This window comes from Meleagris gallopavo, chromosome 13, assembly GCF_000146605.3.
Source record: "Meleagris gallopavo isolate NT-WF06-2002-E0010 breed Aviagen turkey brand Nicholas breeding stock chromosome 13, Turkey_5.1, whole genome shotgun sequence".
In the NCBI taxonomy this organism is placed as follows: Eukaryota; Metazoa; Chordata; class Aves; order Galliformes; family Phasianidae; genus Meleagris; species Meleagris gallopavo.
This window is the reverse complement of record NC_015023.2, coordinates 15,856,122-15,875,706: the sequence shown is the minus strand read 5'-3', so window position 1 is coordinate 15,875,706 and position 19,585 is coordinate 15,856,122. Positions and strand designations below refer to the sequence as shown.

The window sequence follows — 19,585 nt, the reverse complement described above, 5'->3', positions numbered from 1 at the left end:
TTTTTTTTCCTTGATGAAAAAAGATATGATCAAAAGAATCTGCTGAACATTTGCAGAAAATCAATTTCTCTAAGGTGCAAGAGAGCTTATACTGCCAGACTTGGAAGCCATTCAAAAACATACTTTACAGTTTGAGGTGTTAGTGTTTTTTTGACAAAACACACACATGCGGTTGGTGTCTTTAAACACAGTTTTGTTCCCTTGTGAGAAGGATTTAATTGGCTTCAAAGAAGAAATCACTGTTTTACATAGCACAATCTTCCACTTAATGCCCAAGAATCCATGTCATGTATTTAAATTACAAGTAAAATACTTACTAATGAGCTCATGTTTTGCAAACAGCCATAGAAATTTTTGAACTTAACCAATTTCCTTTTAAACAGGACATGGTCTAAAGAGAGAGAGGTAGCTTTCTCGGCTAAGAACAGTGTTGATGAAAGAACATGGCTGTTAAACAGAACGGTAGCCCTTCATTTTACTCCCAACATTTCCCTCTAATTCACTGTTTAACTTCAGGAAAGACACTTAACCTCTACGCGCCTTAGTTCACCCGTCTGTAAAACAGCAGATAAGTCACCTAATTCACAGGGATGTTATGGAGATTAATTAACTAACGTCTGGAAAATGTCTCAAGATCCTTCTGTGAAAGGCATTATAAGGGCAAAGGATAGTAGTACAGCCATATGCAAAGGGTTTTATCACTTGGCACAAGGCAGTTTAGTTTTATCCTGTTTCCCTCTGCAGCATCACTGAGCATTTTTACAGAGACCGTTGGCTAATAGCAGGCTCACACAGCTCTGCGGAGTACCATTATCTTAAGTCAAAGGACATGTGCTTTCACCCTAAATAAAACTGTATTTAGTCAGCACCTGATTCTGCTTCAAGATGCCCAGTGAGGTCAGAGCCCTGGCAGGCTCAATGCTGTACACAGAGCCCTTGAAAAAAAGCCCTTGAATATGTAAGAAAGCTGCATCTATTTAGCAGATGAGATCTTAAGCTAATTTAATTAAACTGACAAATGTGCTATGTGGGCTGTCTTTAATGGCAGTCAATTTTCACGGCCAGCTCCAGGTAGGAGCAAAACAAGCAGTTGCCTTGAGCAGCAGACGGCTGTGAAGAACAAAACGGCTGTGGGCTTCCTGCCAGCTTCACCTGTGCTGGACCTATGGGAAGTCTGACTGATCAATACTCCTTCCTGCCAAAACAAGAGGGTTTTGCAATGGGCTGAGGGTGAGTTAGTGATCCTTCCTACTCCCAGAATCAGTGGTGGTGGGCTTCCATCGCAGCCTTCACAGATGCAAATCTCTGCCATGATTGTTGGTGCATTTGTTGACATGAAGTCAGATCTTACATTAGTTCAGCTTTGCAGTGCCGACACTAATTGCTCTTTGATGCTTGCCTCATGAACTGGGAAGAAGGAGAGGAAAAAAATAAATAAGGAGGAACAGAACATAGACAAAATGGAGAATTGATGTGCCCAGCAATAAGCGCCAGAAATAATTCCCAGAGATCCTTAATCCCACATCTAGATACCCCCTATTATGCATTAGGGACTTGGGACTTGTTTTCATCTACCAGATTTTTCACCAACTCATACACATTATCTGATAGAGCCCTTCCCCAGGAAACAGCATTATGCTACATCATCTTCTTTACCGTGCAGTGCATGCAGCTTGACAAGCTCCACACCCCCTGCACTTGTTGCCTGCTCTTAGAGTCAACTTTAAAATAGAAAAGTACCTGTCACAACCAAGTTGCCTTCAATTGCAGCACAGCACATAGCAATAACGTTTTGTATTTGGAAGAGAGCTGGAAAAATTTGTTTTGAAGTAGCTGTTTATCTTCTTGTGCTATTCTTATTCACAGCTTCCTCTTCAAACAGCAGACCTCGAAGGGCAGGGGAACAGGGAAAAAGAAAGGTTTGGTCACAATTTAGAGTCATTTGTTTCTGTCAGAATATATATGAGCTAAATCTCAGGTCTGGGCAAGCCTTAATAACTATCATATTTAAAGTTCAGCTTTACAGGGGATGACTTTGTTGCCCAAGGGGATAAGAAATAGAATACAGAACAGTTCACCTTCCAAATGCCCATTCATACCCAACGCAGCAAGGAAAGGCTGGCTCTGGCCTTTCAGAGACATACACGATATGAATTTAGCAGTCTCTATTGAACTAAATGACTGCTAATTGGTGTCCTTGATGGATAAAGTCACTTAGAAAGTCACTGGAGAAGCCAAAAGAATTAGCTTTAGTGCTGGTCCTGTGCTGAAGAGATGGGAAATCTCTACATTCTCCTAATAAACTGACCCATTCAAACAATATTTAATGTTCTTACACGTACTTTATCTATACAAGGAATATTTGATTCAAGAGAATGCACCCTACTGAGACAGTACTCTAAAAACAACAAAACGTGTGGGCAGATGGGCTTTCTGCAGAATGAAGTGAATTATGGACCATAAAAACAAATGAAATTTTTGCTACCCCTCCATTGGGTGCCACAGGTCATGAATGGAAATATCCTCTTAGAAAACTCAGGATCAGCTTGAGCAAAGTATTTTTTGTAACTGCAGACCGCTAAGAAATCAACAATAATGTGCCAAGCACCTCCTGGGAGAATGGCCACGAGCAGACATGCCTCCCATCATTGCCCTCGAGATCAGAGCTTTCCTGTCCAGGATTACAAGTCTGATATGAAGAGGTTTCACCCACTAGCCTTGGTGGCAGTCCTCTGGAACAAGAATTCTCACTAAAAACAAGATTGGGAGAGTGGGGGGAAGAGAGATTTGATAAGAAAATAAAAACAAGAGGATTCTCCCCTCACCACCGTGGCCAGGGAGGACATATCTCTCCAGCACTAGAAGCTGATGCCTCTTCTCCAGCTCTCAATTTGTTGTGGCAAAAAGACTAACATGAAACGGTCTGACATTCTGCATTACCACTTTATCTCTCTCCTGGTGTTCCCAGGGGAACTGGGGATCCAAGGCATCTCTTTTGCATCTCCCCATCTCTTCATGTAGAATCTGGGACTTTGTGAGGAGCTTTATGATACAATGTGTACAGTATTAGTGTGAGTCAACAGTGAGAAGTACATGAGCATGAAAAGTAACGTAAGGGAATGTATTTATTTCCTTATTTTTTTTAAATGATCTCGTAATTTGTTTTAAATTCTGTAAGTTGAAGCTGAGGCCAATTTTCAGTTGGTAACACTAGGTTTACATAGACAAGAAACAGCTCTAAAATTAGACTGAGTAATCTCAGATTTAAAAGCATTGCAAATGCTGGTCTTGTAAACACAGTCATCAAGAGAAATACAAGCATGCTTGCCATGTAATTGCATATTCAAAAATAATACAGAGAGAGTATTTTGCAAAGAAATGCAAATTTAGCATTCATGAGAGTTCCAGTCTGGACAGCCCAGAGCATGAAATTGCCCTGCTGACGCATAAGAGGACAGAGCAATAAGCAGATCAGCCTCCACTCAGTTCTGCTCATGGAGGAAAAAAATCTGAGCAAAAAGCCCCCAGTTATGCCCCCTCTATCCTTTTGCTGCATGATCACAGGTAGTGGATCTGTAAGAACACAAGTCCACGGACGTTTTGTCTCAAGAGCTGTCTTGTCACCAAAAGACAGCAAACTGCTTGCTGTCCTCATTTCATTTCCTTAGACCACCAAGCATCACGACGCTCAGGCAAAATCTTTGCTGTCCCTCTCTGAATGCTGGAAATACCACATTTTTTTCCAAATCCTTTTCTCCCTGAAGAAAACTGGGAGATTTCAAGATAAAGGGGTAGAAATACCCCCAGGGGCTTTGGTGTGGGCCAAATACAAATTCTTCCAGTGACCTAAACCCAGGCACTGCTATTGCTGTGTGCTCAACCTTCTGACCCAAATACTGCTAGATTTAACTATTACGTCTAATGTTGTGCCCTACAGAACTGCTACTACATAATGAATAGAAGCAGAAGTTATTCCTCCACAGCTTCAACATCTCAAATGTAAAAAATGCTAAAATAAACCCAACAACCCCAGTTTCAAACCTCTGCTCACGACTTGCAGACAGGTCTAGGAACAGCACAAAGCCACCAGATTGTGTTGCGTGTGCTTACTGAGCACATGTTCAGGGATCAGATTGGACTGGCTTAAAAAACAGTGGACATAAAACCCAGTATGTGGTGTAAATAATAGGTCTGCAACTCTTGCAGCACATTAAAACACAGACATGTTCTTCAAATCAAGTCTGAAATTCTGCTATAATCAAATGATATTGAACAGTACATCATACTGCTTAAAATATCCCCAGATACTGGGTGTACCAGTTATTGTAACTTTAATCTGCAAGAACCTTTTCACTGAGGCTTAAATAGTTTCCATATCAAGAGCATAATACAAATCCTATCTGGTAAACTTTAGCATTTGCATTCCTTTTTAATATATGACCTCATTTACAGCATGTAAAACCCAAAGCAAGATCTACTGAACAATATTTTCCATGTTAAACTCAAGGACTATTCTTCCAGAGTGATTCTTGTGAAAAACTGGTTTATCAAGGGAAGCTTCAAAGAGAGATGGATGCATTTCGTTCTCACTGCTTTTATTCAGATGCTTTGGTGGTGGCACTTTTAGTGAGAGATGGAAGGGCAGTGGGAGAAAGCAGTATGCTTTGAAAAAGCACTTTGAAAATACTTCAGTAGGCACTTTCTAATGTGATTCATGTGATAAGATCACTTGCAACTCCTCTGCAACTGTGTCAGAATAAGGAGGGATAAATGCAGAAATCGAGGTCCCCAAATGTTACCAAAAGGAATTCTCCATTTCATTTCCCCTGTGCTTGTAGCAGTACCCAAAGACTTCCAAAAAGCTGCCCTGAAAGCCCGCTGTGCTGGGCCCTCTGGACGTACTCCAGAAGACACAAACTGTCGAGTTCAGGCCTTGCTATTACAACGTGCAGTATCAGTTTGGTAACAGTGGGTGCACAGAGATTGTTCTGGCATGGATGCGAGCCAACCATCTTTTTGAACAGAAGAGCAAGGCTGGATGTAGCTGGGAGATGTAGCAAAACCTACCAAGATTAGTCAGTGTATGAAGAAGAGACATCCTTCTGCCTCTGATAGTGGTTACTGCATCCAGCTATGACAGAGCTGCCCTTGCAGCTCAGCAACATCACCCTGAAGGCTCCTCCTTCAGACAAACAAGCCCAGCTTCCCATCCTGCAATACAGATAATCAAGACAAAATTTATGAATGATGCTCTGTTGGTGCATTTGCTTTTCAGTAACAACAAACGTGGTTGCGTCCTGGCACAGATCAAAAGTAGCACCTATTAGATGCATTCCCTCTGAGGATTAATCATCAAAATAAGGCTGGAAGAGAACCCCAAAGGTCATTCAGCCTGCCTTTCTGCCTAAGGCAGGCTAAGCCACACAAACTGTTCTTGACAGAAGTTCCTCTAATCTGTTCTTGAAAGCCTCTAAGAAGAAGGACTTCACCACCCCCAAGGAAATCTCCTCAATGCTTAACCATGCTTGTAGTTCCAAAGTTTCTCCAACAAAGGAAAATCAGCCCTGGTTTAAGTGACTCGTGAAACAGCAAGACAGTAGAAAATGAGGTCAAAGAGACCTTTCTGTCTCTGTCTTGCACATTTAATAGCTTCACCCCCCCTTTTATTAGCCAGAGCCAGTCCTGAGTTGAGTTCACATTCAGACAGAGCCCTGCATCTGGTCTGTCCAAGTCCTCAGACAACTGATGGGATCATTGTTGATGATCTTCTTAAAAGTAGTGGCTTCCTTTCAGACTGTAATGAAAAAAACTGATAGAAGCTTGAAGTAGTGCCTGTATAAAGAGGGCATCTACAAAATTATTTCAATTTTCACATAACCTCATTGTAAATTGGACCCTTTTCACATATAAACACTTCCATGTTTTTTTTCATGCCTGTTTTTGCTGTGACACAAGCAAAGGAAAATATTGATTATAAGATTATTTTGGCAATCATGCTTGTATGCACCCGGCTTTCAATAGAGGTTTTTCATAAGGTTTAACTTGACCTGAACCAGCATTGTTTCCACCACCAAATCTCTCCCAAATCTCAAGTCAATGATTTAATCTCATAGAGGACCAAACAGAGGTCAAAGACCTAAAGACAAGTTCTTCCTCAGGAGTTCAGAATCTTTCAGAGGGACTTGACCTTTGATCAGGATATATCGATTTTAAGGCTCAGCAAGTGGCTCAGAAGAATAAAATTGAGGACTGGAGCGACTGAACAAGAGCTCAGGAAAGGGAACTAACTGCAAGAATACGATGAGTAGCAGGATCATGCAGATAGCTGCCCAAAGCCAGCCATGAAATACACAGAACTCTGAAGATTCTCCCAAAGCACTGCAACTAGTGAACAGGTCAAAGAGCCATGTCTGTAAAGGCAAGTGGAAACAGTCTGCAGAAGGCTTTTGCACTGGCTAAATAGAACATGACAGCAAGTCTTCCCCCAAGCATGGCTTTACAAGCTTTCACTTCTCGACAGTAGTCTTCCCCTTCAAGCTGAATTTAACTCAACCGCAGCACTCCCAGAAATGGAGACACAACATCCAGAAGATGGTGCTCTTGGGTAAAGCACAACTGCTGGATATAAAATAAAAAGGTTTAAGATAATATTGGCTCTCATGGCATTGTAGGATTCCTGCACATTTGTTCTTAATTCACAGAGGCAGCCTATGCAATGATCACCAAGGAGAACAGCATAAGGAGGCAGAAAAATTCATGTAAATAGCACTGTGCCATTGAGGGAATCCTCCCCCCCTCCTATGCCTTTGCGAGGACATAACACAAACCATAAAATAGCAAAAATAAACAAGCTCACCAGAAGTTTGATCAAGATCTGTTCACAATCAGGGCATTACTTGGAGTCTTCCCCTAAAAGGCAGTACAGAAAATACGCCAGAAATTGCAGAGGGAAGGAGAAACAGCTAAAAAATGACAAACGTGACATTACACTTTTTCAAGAGTACTTGTCAGAGGCTCTGATGAGCAGAGAGTATCACCTCTGACTTCCCCACAAATAAGGGGTACTTCCACTGAGCCAGGGGGGAAAAACAGCAGCATCGTGAAGCCTCATTTATCGTATCATTTAGCCAGCACACCATTTGTAACTGCATCTATCAAATAAACATTTTGATTCAAGGATCCAAGTACCTAACATAAAATAAATGTGACATTTTAAAACAGAGATTGAAATTATTTTCTCTGCCAAGGAAATCTACTTTTCTTACCTTTGAATACAACAGAACAACCATTGCACTGTAACTTTTTCTTTCTTTTCCTTCTTAAGGAATAACCTTGCACCCTCTGAAAGTAAAACACTTCCACAAAAATAAGTGAAGACCAGACCAGCAAGCTCAGAAACTTCTATTCCCTAAACTGAGAGTCAATTAGTTATAATCAATTAAATAAAATTAAGGAAAACAAAGTCACATGGGCTTGGGAAGGGAAAAAGGATAAATGAATTACCATTGTAGTCACTTGGGGAAAAAATGTCACCATCAAGGAGAAAAAAAGAATGGAAGCAATTAAAAAAGTATAAAACGTTCCTTATTGCAGGGAGACTAGGGAGCGTGCCAGCCCCCCCAAGGTTTTCATCAACTCTTTTCAATTCATTTCATTTTCCTGTCTGTGACAACAGTTTCTGTTGGGCTTGGGAGCGTCTGAAGCCATGGGGCCCAGGAGCCTTGCAGCGTGCCCTACTTTGCAAAAGCCCACCTGTAGCTGTGTGACTTGGGCTGTCACAGCCCAGCTGCTTACAGCTGCCTGCAACCCAAATGGCTTGTCCCCATTACATGTAAGAATGCCCTCCATGGTCAAAGGACAATCTTACAGTATTCACTGTAGCGCAGACTTGAGAAAGTGGATATCCACAGCCAGGAGCCTGACTAATTAGACTGCTCTACTAGCTGCGTTTACCAGACTTCAGAGAAGACCCAGAGAGAAAAGATGTCAGATGAGGCACACAGGTTACAGTAAAAAACAAAACAAAACCTCACAACTCCATGAAAGTCCAAATTGTCCAGATATCTTCTTGATGATACCTTCAAAGTGTGCGCTGATCTAAACTCAGACAAATCTGGCAAGTCTGGTACTAACGCATCTCACTGTTAACACAGATGGAACTTCCAAGACACGCTGCCAAAAAGAATGTCAGTGAATACCAGCCTTGGTGGTAGCTTTCAAAAATCAATATAATCAGCAGAGTTTTCTATTCACAGCTTAGAAATTGCTGTCACAGTGGCTAACTTCAGAGCCCTATCAGTTCCAGAAGCCTTGTTAAAGCTGCTTGTGAAGTTTGCTGGACTCAGTTTTGTCAAAAGGCATTTTGCCTGTAGCTTAGCACGGGCACACTGTTCAACATCTGCCCAGAAACTCCTCACTCTGCTGCTGCAGAAGAGAAGGAAAACATGCTGACACAATTTCAAGAGCTTAGGTAGAAACAGAATTGGAGTGTTTGAAAATAAACTTTTTTCTTCCTACTCAAAGAAGTACTCCTAGAGGCCATAGATTTTCAAATCTTCAAACAGAAACAAAAGGTAGAAAAATAAAGCAATTACATACTGCTCCCTACTTTAGCAGTTCATATTAATACCACAGGCTTCCAGACATCTAGAAGCACATGAAGGCTGAAACATGTTATTTTCCACCACAGGACAAGCCCGTGCTGCCCACAAGGCACATATCCTTTCAAGACAAATTCACATCATTATTAACCAACTAATTTAGTCTGTCGCCTGGCAGGTAATTAGGCAATGATCTCAGCACCTACTTTCTCTGAGCTCAAATATTATTTCTGGATTCCTGTGCTGTGTGCCTTGGATCTGAATTTGGCCATATTTCATAATCTTCCTATATCCCACTTCTCCAGAAGTATCTCAGTTTCCAAAGAATTTAAATAAATCAATTCTTAGTATAGCTCCCTTGATTTCAGCTGAGTTATACCCTAGAGTTTCAAACGTGTCAACATATTCTTAATATTTGGAAGAATGAGGTGTTGTTCTTCCTCCAGACAACCCCATAAAACCAGAGTTTCATCACGATCATTAGCCGTGAAATGTCATTTATTGAAGTACTTTTCCTCTGTTGTGTAGTTTGTCTTACCGCTGTTGAGATCTTCAGAAATAAAACTACCACCTAAATAAGATGGCATAGTAGCACTGCAAATCTACTGAAGGGGAAGTAGTCACAAATATTAAAGGATTTGCCTAGGACAGTTGAAAGAATCTCTTATTAGGGCTGGGAAATACGAATGAGGAAATATAGAGGCCATTCCATTCTTCGTTCAGCACTTTATTTTTGGGATCACTGTCACCTTTCTCAGAAGTTAGTTTCAACTAACCTGCCTGGGAAGACAACATTTCATTGACTTGGGTGGTATTATCTCTGATTCAGCCCTGCAGCTCCGACAGACAAGCTGGAAAGCATGAGTCATCTCCACGGACAAAGGGAGCTCCTGCTTTTCCAACAAGAACACTTGCCTCCCAGTAGTAACTTCTAGTTTCTTTCTTCCCAAACGATTTCAGTACATTTAAAACACAGAGATTAAAGCATTATTCTCAAGATTGTCCCTTCATAGCATAGCTGTGAAAGTGAAGAAATATTACATCTGTTGTTGTCAAGTTTATGATGCCAAAACACCAAACTGCTACAGCTTTAAGCTTTATTGGATAACTTAGTATTTTGTGCTGAAAGAGATAAGGCATTCAGAAAATATCTAGTATGACAAAAAATGAGTCTTTGGTTTCAAAGGCTCTCTCAACTATCAAATTCCCCACCAAATCTCATTCTAGAAACCACTCATTCAGTTTTTCCAGCAAACCAAATCACATCTTCAACCACAGTACAAGCATGCATGCAGACATGTAGTCACCCAGGAGATATTCAATTTTTCAGTCTATATTGGAAACTTAGCTGCAGATTACAAACTAAGCAGCTGGACTATTTATATTCAACAGTGATGTTAGAATATCATATCAAGATTAGATGAGTGGGGCCAATTTTTAACCTAAAAACCTGATGCCAAGTTATGAGCTTTATATACAGAAAATGTCTCTCCTACAACCTGGCTAGAAAACTGAGAGCCATGCTTCTCATTTTCACTTTTCTCATCTCATTCTCATGCACTATCTACTACACATCATCACATATCTACTGGGAATTTTTTTCATATATGACTGCCGAAACTTTCTCAATTTTTTTTTTTTTCCTGGAATATTTGCTGCATTCAGAAAGGGAACCATGTGGGTATAATTTGTTCAGATTCTTCTGCATCTATTATCTCACATTGCATCACAGACATTAGTGAGAGACTTAATTCAAACGCTTTCAAACATCAGCTGTCAGTGCTAAGAATACTAAATCAGACAAAAAACCAGATCTTGCTAGAACTTTACCACTCTCTTCCCACGTTATCCTCTCACCACGAGCTCACAGATTTATGGCATGATAGTTCCATTTAAAGACCAACCTGACTGTGTACATCACCCTGGGCATGTCACTTTATTTCCCTTAGCTAAGTTAATTTCTGAGGTGTCTCACGTGAGGCTCTCCTGCAATGGCAACGTCTGGTGTAAAAACCAGTGTCTACAGAGAACATTCACCACTCCCATAAAAGAGGGATATCAAGACAAGGCATCACTTACGTGGATATTATTCTGTTGGAAAGGTATCAGAGACTTAGATGAAGCACAGTACTTTTCTATGATTATGTAAATTACTCTTATTACAACCACTGGATATATTTAAATAAATGACACTGATTTTTCAGAAACACTCCTCTTTCAGATGTAATTTTGCATGCACAATAAACCGAGGACTTTAGAGAAGCACTTTAAGCATCTAAATATCAGACGTTGCCTACAAATTCTTCAGACAGATATTTTAATACTGTAATTTGTCATTAAAATTACTTTAGTAGTCAAGACTGTGTGCAAGGAGGCACTAAATAATTAAGACCACCAAGCTGGAGCCTACGGCACCATTTTAAAATCTTTTATCTAATACCTAAATGTGGCAAGCTTAGGGAAAAAGCACTTAAGGAGAATGCATGTAGACAACCAGCACATAAGCCTCCCATTGCACCACACAATCTAGTTTCACTTATTGCTGAAGATTATTTTTGAATGCTCCGATTCTAAAGTTATCAGAATTGGCTATTGTAAGTAGTTGATGCTGCTTGGCTTTTCAAAGCCTCATCAAGTTTTTAAAAACACAGATGGCTGTTCTACAATAAAAAAGAATTCACCTGCAGTGATGCATTTACACCAGAATAATCAGGTTGTAACAAGAGGAAGAACAAGGCATATATTCAATACGGAAAGTTACATCTATGAACTCTGGTGCTGACAGGATAAACAGGTGCTACGCTGAAAATGTGAAGCCTCATTAATGCACCATTTAATAAAATGCACCATTATCTTATCTTCCAGATCTCTTTACATCTTCCATAAAAATTTGTTTTTCTAAGTTAACCATCTCAACCCAATGATGTGATAGATCTCAAATCTCAGAAATGGTTCTGACTACAGCAGTTGACAACATAAAACGCCATACAAAAGAAATACTAAAACCTTTATGTATGTGATTAAGGCTACTCAGAAAGCTCCATCTTATAGCCATGGAAATAAAAAGCTTCTTGCTGCTACAAAATGTTGCTCTGGCACCATTTTAGCTCAAAAATGTTGCAGGAAAAACAAGAGATGAAAAGCCTCCAGTAATCCTCCTTGCATAAAAACCATTAAACACAACAAATTTCACAATGTCAAATCAGTAGCCTGCAGCTTTTTTTGCAGGTTCAGTACCTGCAGAGGGGAAATTCAAGAGAATGATATGAAAGGGACACAAAAATCTTGCAGAACCAATGCAGGAGGAATCTTGGAGAAAAAGAAAACGAGAGGTAATGGGGGGGAGATCAAACCACCATTTGGAAAGTCATTTCTCTGTGGCCAGGAGAGAAGTCCTTTTTGAATCAGCCTGCTGACAAAAACTGTCTTCTCAGAGACAGAGGAGAGCTTCTCAGAGAAGTTGGGCAGTGTGGTCTCTAGTGGTGTATGGGCACAGAGAGAACTTTACCATTTGAGCATGAGGAGGGAAAAGATGACTGGGTTGCTCTTACCGAGAGTTGTTTCCCAGGAACAGATCATCTACTCAAAAAGTGAATTGAAGTTTACAATCTTAGTTTTCCCCACTTCCTTAGGTTAGATTAAGCTTCTGAATGTCTCACTTTAAAAAGCTCCCACCCTGTAGAGCTTAAGAACTCTGAGTTTTGTGATGCAATCATCCCTAAGGATTTCAGATCTTCAAACAGGAATTCTCCCAAGAAATGTTCACCTTTTACACTTTCCATGAAATCTTTGTGTCAGGACAATCAGTAACTTTATGTAGCCATAATCTGATTTCACAAAGCTTAGATTCAATTGCCTGGTGTAACATTCAAACTTTCAATTTGTTCGAGACCAGCTCGTTTCCTACAGAGCTGCAACACATGAACGTGACCTGCTGTCTCTTGCTTTGTGTTTCTATATCCCCTGGGCTGGGCCTTGGGCTCCTCTGCTGCACACAGTAATTGTCATGGAACACAATCAGGAAATCTCCAAGAGGTGTAAAGTCTTCCTCTGAGTCTCGAGGCACTCTGTGAGATACAGCCCACTTAGGGTCCACCTAGGGAAACGAATAGATCTGAAACCTCTCTTCTTGAAGGCTTTGGAATTTCAAAACCAAATTCAGGCTTGTTTGAGTGATTCAAATGCATCATCTATATCGAGCAAATCGAGTGAAATGTTGTGACTCGTAACATTTTAATGCTTCATGCTGGTAAGAAGTTAGATTGTGACAAGAGTAGGATAGAAAGACTATAGTAGCAATGGGAGCAGCAGATATATCTGTTGCATCTGCATCGAGAACTCTCACTATCACAGTAATTACCTCTTCATGAGACTTCATTTACCTGCGTTACTTACACAGACTCACATGGATACTCTGATTTCTGATAATATGACTTGAACTTACATTGCAGCCTTTTCTATTGCAAGGCCATCCATTTGGCTTTTTTCTCCCTGCCTAACCACCAATTTTCACAGAAGTTGTTAATAGAAACTATCATTGATGCCACTCTATCTGTGTCAAATTTAGTTGAAAATAGCTAATAGGTTCAAAAGTTATTAGAGAAACAAAGAAGAGACCATGTTCATAAATCTTGTTTCTTTATCAAACCAAAGAGATGACATGCTGTATTCAAATAAGAAAATCCTGTCTTAGCAATTGAGTATTTCACCTGTTGATAATAATGATCAATGATAACATTTCAAGTTCCTTTCAGTCCATCTCCTTGAGGAGATGGGTCTTATTGCTAAAAGTTAGAATGTTAATCTGTGCTGTCCCAATAATCTCTCAGAGAGCAGCTTCTAATTTAATGAGCTAAGAATCTTTCATTGAAATGAAGACAAATAGATGAATCAAAATGAAGAAATCTTTTGTTTAAACAGAGATCACAATCATCTAGCTGGTAAGGTTGAAAAGTCCAGGCTCTCATTACAGCTGGGCACAAATTTCTTTGAAGTCATGTCACACAGCTCCCTCTTAACACTTCACATGCTGCACTCTTACACTTAAGCAGAGATTCATGTTTTGAATTATATTCTTATAATAAAAAATGGCAGATTTCAAAGTAAACATCTCTTTTACATTTCAACTTGTCTGTTTCAGAATGGAGGTAATGAAGCAGCGTCAGTGACAATAAATCCTTCTATGACAGTAACAAGTAACTGTAGCACAAACAAAACTTCAGTGCAGAGATGATAACCACAATCAGAAAAATTATTTGGTAATGATTATTAACAATAATTAAAACAAACAGAACGGGAGATGTTAAAGCTCCCTCTGGCAGCATTTTCCTAAAGTTTTGTTCTAAATCCTTATGTCATCTTGAATGCTATTTTTTACTTTAAATATAATCAGGGAAAATGAGAAACTAATATTCTCAAATTGCAATTATGAAATAAAGTATGCAACATTTTAGGTGCTTCATTTAGAGAACATTCCAGGTTAATTACATGATTTTTCTAATGAAGATATTTCCATGAATACTTAGGATTGTTGCATTCATCTCATTTGGTAATGAATAGATTGATACGCAGATGATTTCAGCATTTCATTAAAATAGCTGCAGAATAAATGCTGAAATTCATTCAAGTGAATTGAGAATGCTAGTTCCAATTATGCTTCTTCCCAAGTTTAATTAATAAGTTGCATTGTTACAATTAATCATAGTCAGATGATTACAAAATGTGACTTTTTATGATCTGAATGCTTTTTTAATTGCACACGGAGATATATCTACATCATTCAAGCCCACAAGCAGTAAATCAAGCCGTACTTACAACAACGTCTAAGCACTCTGTATCGACCACAGAGCTGTACAACACAGTATCCCCACCAACTGGACCTTGTATGAATACCACCTGCTAAAGGAAACCAGGAACCCACCGGTTCCTTTTCCGTTACTTTTCTCCCTGTGCACGAAGAAGCAGAGTTTGGAGTCTCCTTGCTCCACCTGCTTCAAGTCCAGGCTGACCAGCCATGCCCACAGCCCTGCTGCTTCCAGCCCCCTCCGCAGCACAACCACTATCTGGCCTTCTAAGAACAGCTCTCGTTACTATTTCTAAGCTGACATCTCCCCTCACTTTGTGTCACAGCCATAAGAGTAGCACAAGCACTTCAGATGTCAGTTTGCACCGATACGCCTTCATTTCCTTGCACTGGAGCAGTGAAGTCTTACTGTCAGTCTCAATTGAGGGCTTATTTCTAACTGTAAAAACAGCAACCTTTTCCTGACCTGCTAAGACAGCATTTGTTTTTCTCGTTTACCTGGTCCTTCTGCAGCTTTCTACTCCTCCATATTTTACGGTGTATTAAAATAAAATCTCCTTTTGACACTGCACTTGAAAATGACTTTTAAGGACTTCTCCCCGGTAATAAACCCAGAGCCTGAGCCAAAGGCCAGAGAAGGCAGCGGAAATATTTCCATTCCTCCATTTCAATGGGCTTCAGATCACAGCTTATGTTTACCAATGGGTTTTAAATGCTTTGGAAGTATGCTTTTGTCACAAATCTGCATAACTGAGAGACTTACACAGTGAAGAAATAATGCTATAGAGATCAGAAGTAAAAGTTTCCTGATTTTTTTTTTCTTTAAGCTTCTATCTTAAAGACAAATGCAACAGAAAAGTATTGGGTTTTTTTTCTATTTCCAATTATAGTTATGATTTTTAATAACAGCAAACCGCAGGCTGTTCTCAAAGGATCAAAGATAAATTGCTTTCAGTGGGTTCTGTTTGGCTGAACACTGAAGTTCTGCTAATGTTTATATGTACGCCTTTATTTGCAAAGAACGCTGAGATACCATTTCTACATCAGAATGATACTCAGTTTTCTAATAATGTCCCTTGAAATTATGCAGTTAGCTCTTCATTACAGAACTGCCATAATTTTGAAGCTCCTGGTTCTGTCATTTCTTAAAGGATGTCTTTTTTGACACACCACTTGTTTTGGGTTGGATGTGGAAAACAGCCGAGTTGAACAAGGAAGCAGAAGTTATTATCTGATAATTACCTTTGTTTGAAGGCTTAGGCCACGTTAATTCTAACACCACTGATTTATCTGTGGGTGCCTTTGTACTAGATGTGATCATTACTTCTATAAAAAAACAACATGATAACAATACAGGTAATACAAAAAATGTTAATGAGTGAATATAACGGACAACTTTTCATTCTGGTCAGAAATGATTTTGGATACATATCCATATTTAAATATTCTCTTCTTTTGCCTCAAAACTATTGAATAAGAGAGTAGCAGAAAGGCAGCCCTACAGAAGGGCTCTACTCTCATAGTTGAGAAAATAAAATTTTTGCAGCAGAAGTATTGATTATTTCATGCACAACTTTTAAGAAGAGGAAGAGAAGAATAAAACCTTTTCCCCTCTCCCCTGTGGGGATAGACATGCTTTATCTCCATTTTATGACTCTTCACTGGTTAAGCACTTTTGGCCCACACATCATACCTCCTGGCAACACTTCACCAACCATGATGTAACCACGTTGTAAGTGCTCTGCAGAAACGCTGCCCAGCCAGCCCTGAGCAAAGCAGGACTTATGGGCTCACAATCCTCAAATTCCCTTTGGTGCCTACTGGAATCGTCATACCAGAAAAGGCAGAACCAGCTGAAGCAAGGCTTTGTTGCATGGCACACTTTAAGATTCTTCTCTTTTCCTTCCTCAGGAGCAAATGCTTGCTTTAAACTTGTAATTTAAGTTCCCATTATCAGATTGAACGCACCTAGTAGGTACCTGGTTTTGATATTTCAGACACAGGTGTGCTGAAGACCAAAGTAGACTATTTCAGGAGGACTCTGATACATTCCAAAGAGATGAAACATTAATAAGGGTTGGGGAGGCAGGAGATGTTACACTTCCATAGGACTGAGTCGTAAAATATGAGGCAGGAGCAATAAGGCCTTCACTTCTAGGTGTCTGTTAAGGCAGTTGGAACCAAGTGTTCTGCAGGATGAACACCACAGTCAGCCTCACCTAAGCACATTTTAGACAGATGATGTACAGACTGGCGACAATGCAAGTTCACTTCCAACATTTTTCACTCATATGAAGGGAAGTTTAAAGCACAAAGTTTGATGGTATTGCATCATTCAAGAAATATGGTTTCTTCCTCCTAAAAGCAAGAGGAGTGCAGAAAACCCCTCATTGAATAAGATGAGTGGTCTTTAATAACTACTACTCTACATTTTTTACCTGATATTGGTGACCTAAGATGCTCAGTCATGTTCCAAAAACGTTAATCAAGACCAGGAAGCGTAGCACCTTGGTCATACCCAAACGATATAAACGGAGAATTTACTTTCTATGGCAGTTTCTGCAGGTCATTTATGCTAAGAGGTGTTCCATACCATTAGTGTAGTATATGAGAAGACACCTACGTTTCTGGGAAGCTCCATTATAAAAAATAATAATAAAAAGTGATAGTTTTGTGATGGCTCTCCACATTAATTGGTTGATGTGGAAAAGGATGTGCAATCAAACCACATCACTGCACTATGATTTTTTAATTAAACAATAAATTAACAGTGTGAAGATCAATACTCAATTCCATTTGAAAATGCCAGATGGGCCCAAATTCAGAAAAGGTCACACACATTGTAGATGAGCTCTCCTGAAATAATTAGTGAAAGAAAATGCAGTATAGCCTCTTAATTTGGAGCACATTTTGAAAAATGTGAGTAATTACTTATTTTCAGTATTAGGAAATTAATACAGAGATTATTGAAAGTCTGGAAATTTTACAACAGTAGGTTGTGAGATGGATGCTACCTTTAAAAGAAAAATGTAAAGATGCTGGGCAAAACCAGCAGAGAGATGAGGTCTTTTTGTTCTGATCTCCTTTAAAAGATCTTTTCAGCACAGACATGAAAATAAGTTTGAGCTCTATAAAATGCCTTCTTCTCAGAAATCAATGGAGAAAAAAAAAAATCAAGTTTATATTTATTTTTTTGGCTTAAATATATAAGTGTCAGGAATTGAGCTGAATAAAGTCCATAAATGAATACCACCCACTGGGCTTCAAACAATATCTAAAGAACTGGTTTAATTACTTTTTTTTTCTTTTAATAAATATTGGAATTTCAAGTGCATTTCTCTTAGATGCTGCAGTGTGAGGTACACGATATTTTACTACATGCAACAACTAGCAGGAAAAAATCACTCTACTGACATCAGTTTTTCCCATCTAGCTGCAAGACCAGCATTCTAACAAAGCTGAGATCCAAACTAAAGATATTGATCCAAGAGAAACCAGAAGTAGCACGGGAAATTTACAAGAGATAAGAACTTACTCAAGTGTTCTTCTGATCATCAAAGCAGTGTTTTATTTTGCAGTTTGGACTGATTTTTTTATTGCTTTTTGACAACTAAGCCTACCTCATCCAGAAATAGGGCAAGCAATACTAAGCCTCATAGGAGTGCTCCTTGGAAGATTAGGATCAGCCTCAGCAGCAATCTGGTACTCTACACCAGAGAAATAGAAGTGTCCATCTCATGACACTGAAACCACACAGCGACTTTTCCCTTGTTCAATGGTCAGTTCAAACTTCATTTTTTCAAACTCCTGAGCAAGCAAATCAGTACACTGCCCGTTTAAAGGGGGCAAAAGGGAGGGACCCAAACCACCCACCTCGAGTTCCCAAGCTCAGATTCCACTTCCCTAGAAAAGAGGTTGCTAGATGATCTTTAAAGCCCCTTCCAATTCTAGCCATTCTATGATTCTGTGATCCCTATATTAAATATTTCAGATCATAAGCTTAATTTCAGAGTCCTGCTGTCTATTTATCATATTAAGAGATTAATTTCTCTAAGCTTCTAATATATACTACTAAGTTTAGTCAGCACTAATCTCTCTCTCTGCCTTTCCCTTTTCTCCGAACTTCCCCCTGCTAAGATCTCACATTACTCAGGCCTCATGGATTATGTTTAAGACATAAGGTTTCATCCCAGCAAAACGTTCCCCAGCATAACTGACAGAAAGAAAGATGCCTAATTATTTTAAGCAGCTGCATTAATGGGACTATACCTCGGGATACAGGCAGCCTTCTGATGCTCAGACTAACCAGGGAGGGCTTCAGTTTACTCAAATTAAGAGCCTAGCTCAGAAGTGCTGAGCATAGATTAGCTTTGTTACTTGAGATTCATTATGATATTGATGAAGACGATATATTCCTCAACAGAGCTTAATAAGGGTATGAAATGGAAGTGGATGCCCTGTAGAAGGTCTCATGTGTTCCAGAACCTTCCGCCTCTCGAGCATCTTTCTCTTGAAATAAGCATGAGCCTGCAAACGTTCGTAAATAGTTCCTGCAGTTAATTAGAGATGTATCAAGCCGAAATGGCACCTCAAAATGGGTATGACTAACTTAGCAATAACTCCTTCATTAGTATCCTGGTAGCAGCAGGCTCCTAATTACATCCAATATTTTGTAGTCTATTAAGTATCTGATGCAGTGTTGAAAAAAAGCGCACGGAAGGACGCTGAAGGCAGTGAGCAAACACATAGATGAAGCATCTATCTTTCATGAGAGCTTTTTCCCTCTTCTTCTACACAAAGCAAACTCTTCTACAACAGATTGGAAGATTGATTTCACACGGCAGCTGATGCCTTTCTTTTTTTCCTTTTCAAAATCAAAGTGCTATTAGACCAAGAAGTAGGTGCCAGTCTGTCTGACACCTTTGGCAGAATAAGTGCTCTTGCTCTCTCTTGTACCCTTTAATAGCCTGAAAAGAAAACAGCTCTCAGGTGGGAGAAAATGCTGGGAAACGCATGCACTCACCTGGAAGGAACACAGACATTAGTCTTAAAAAACATGTACAATAATTCCTGTTCATTTAACTAAGGCCTCGAAGGAAAACATTTTTTTTCTGTACGGTTTCTTAGGTATGAAACAACCAAAGCTCTTCTTAAATAGAATTAATATTTAAGAAGAATAGCA

The 19,585-nt window shown here is 39.5% G+C and overlaps 1 long non-coding RNA gene across 2 annotated transcripts; it reads right to left on the bottom strand.

Moving 5' to 3' along the window:
* Positions 1–69: 69 nt before the first annotated feature.
* On the bottom strand, positions 70–12,322 carry LOC109369834. 2 transcript variants are annotated; one of them, XR_002119406.1, is made up of 4 exons: positions 12,152–12,322; positions 5,068–5,211; positions 1,741–1,887; positions 70–1,407 (listed from the first exon to the last, which is right to left on the bottom strand). It is a non-coding gene; the product is annotated as an uncharacterized LOC109369834 (long non-coding RNA). The 2 variants fall into 2 exon arrangements; XR_002119405.1 differs by lacking the exon at positions 5,068–5,211 and having other exon boundaries at positions 12,152–12,317.
* Positions 12,323–19,585: the final 7,263 nt, after the last annotated feature.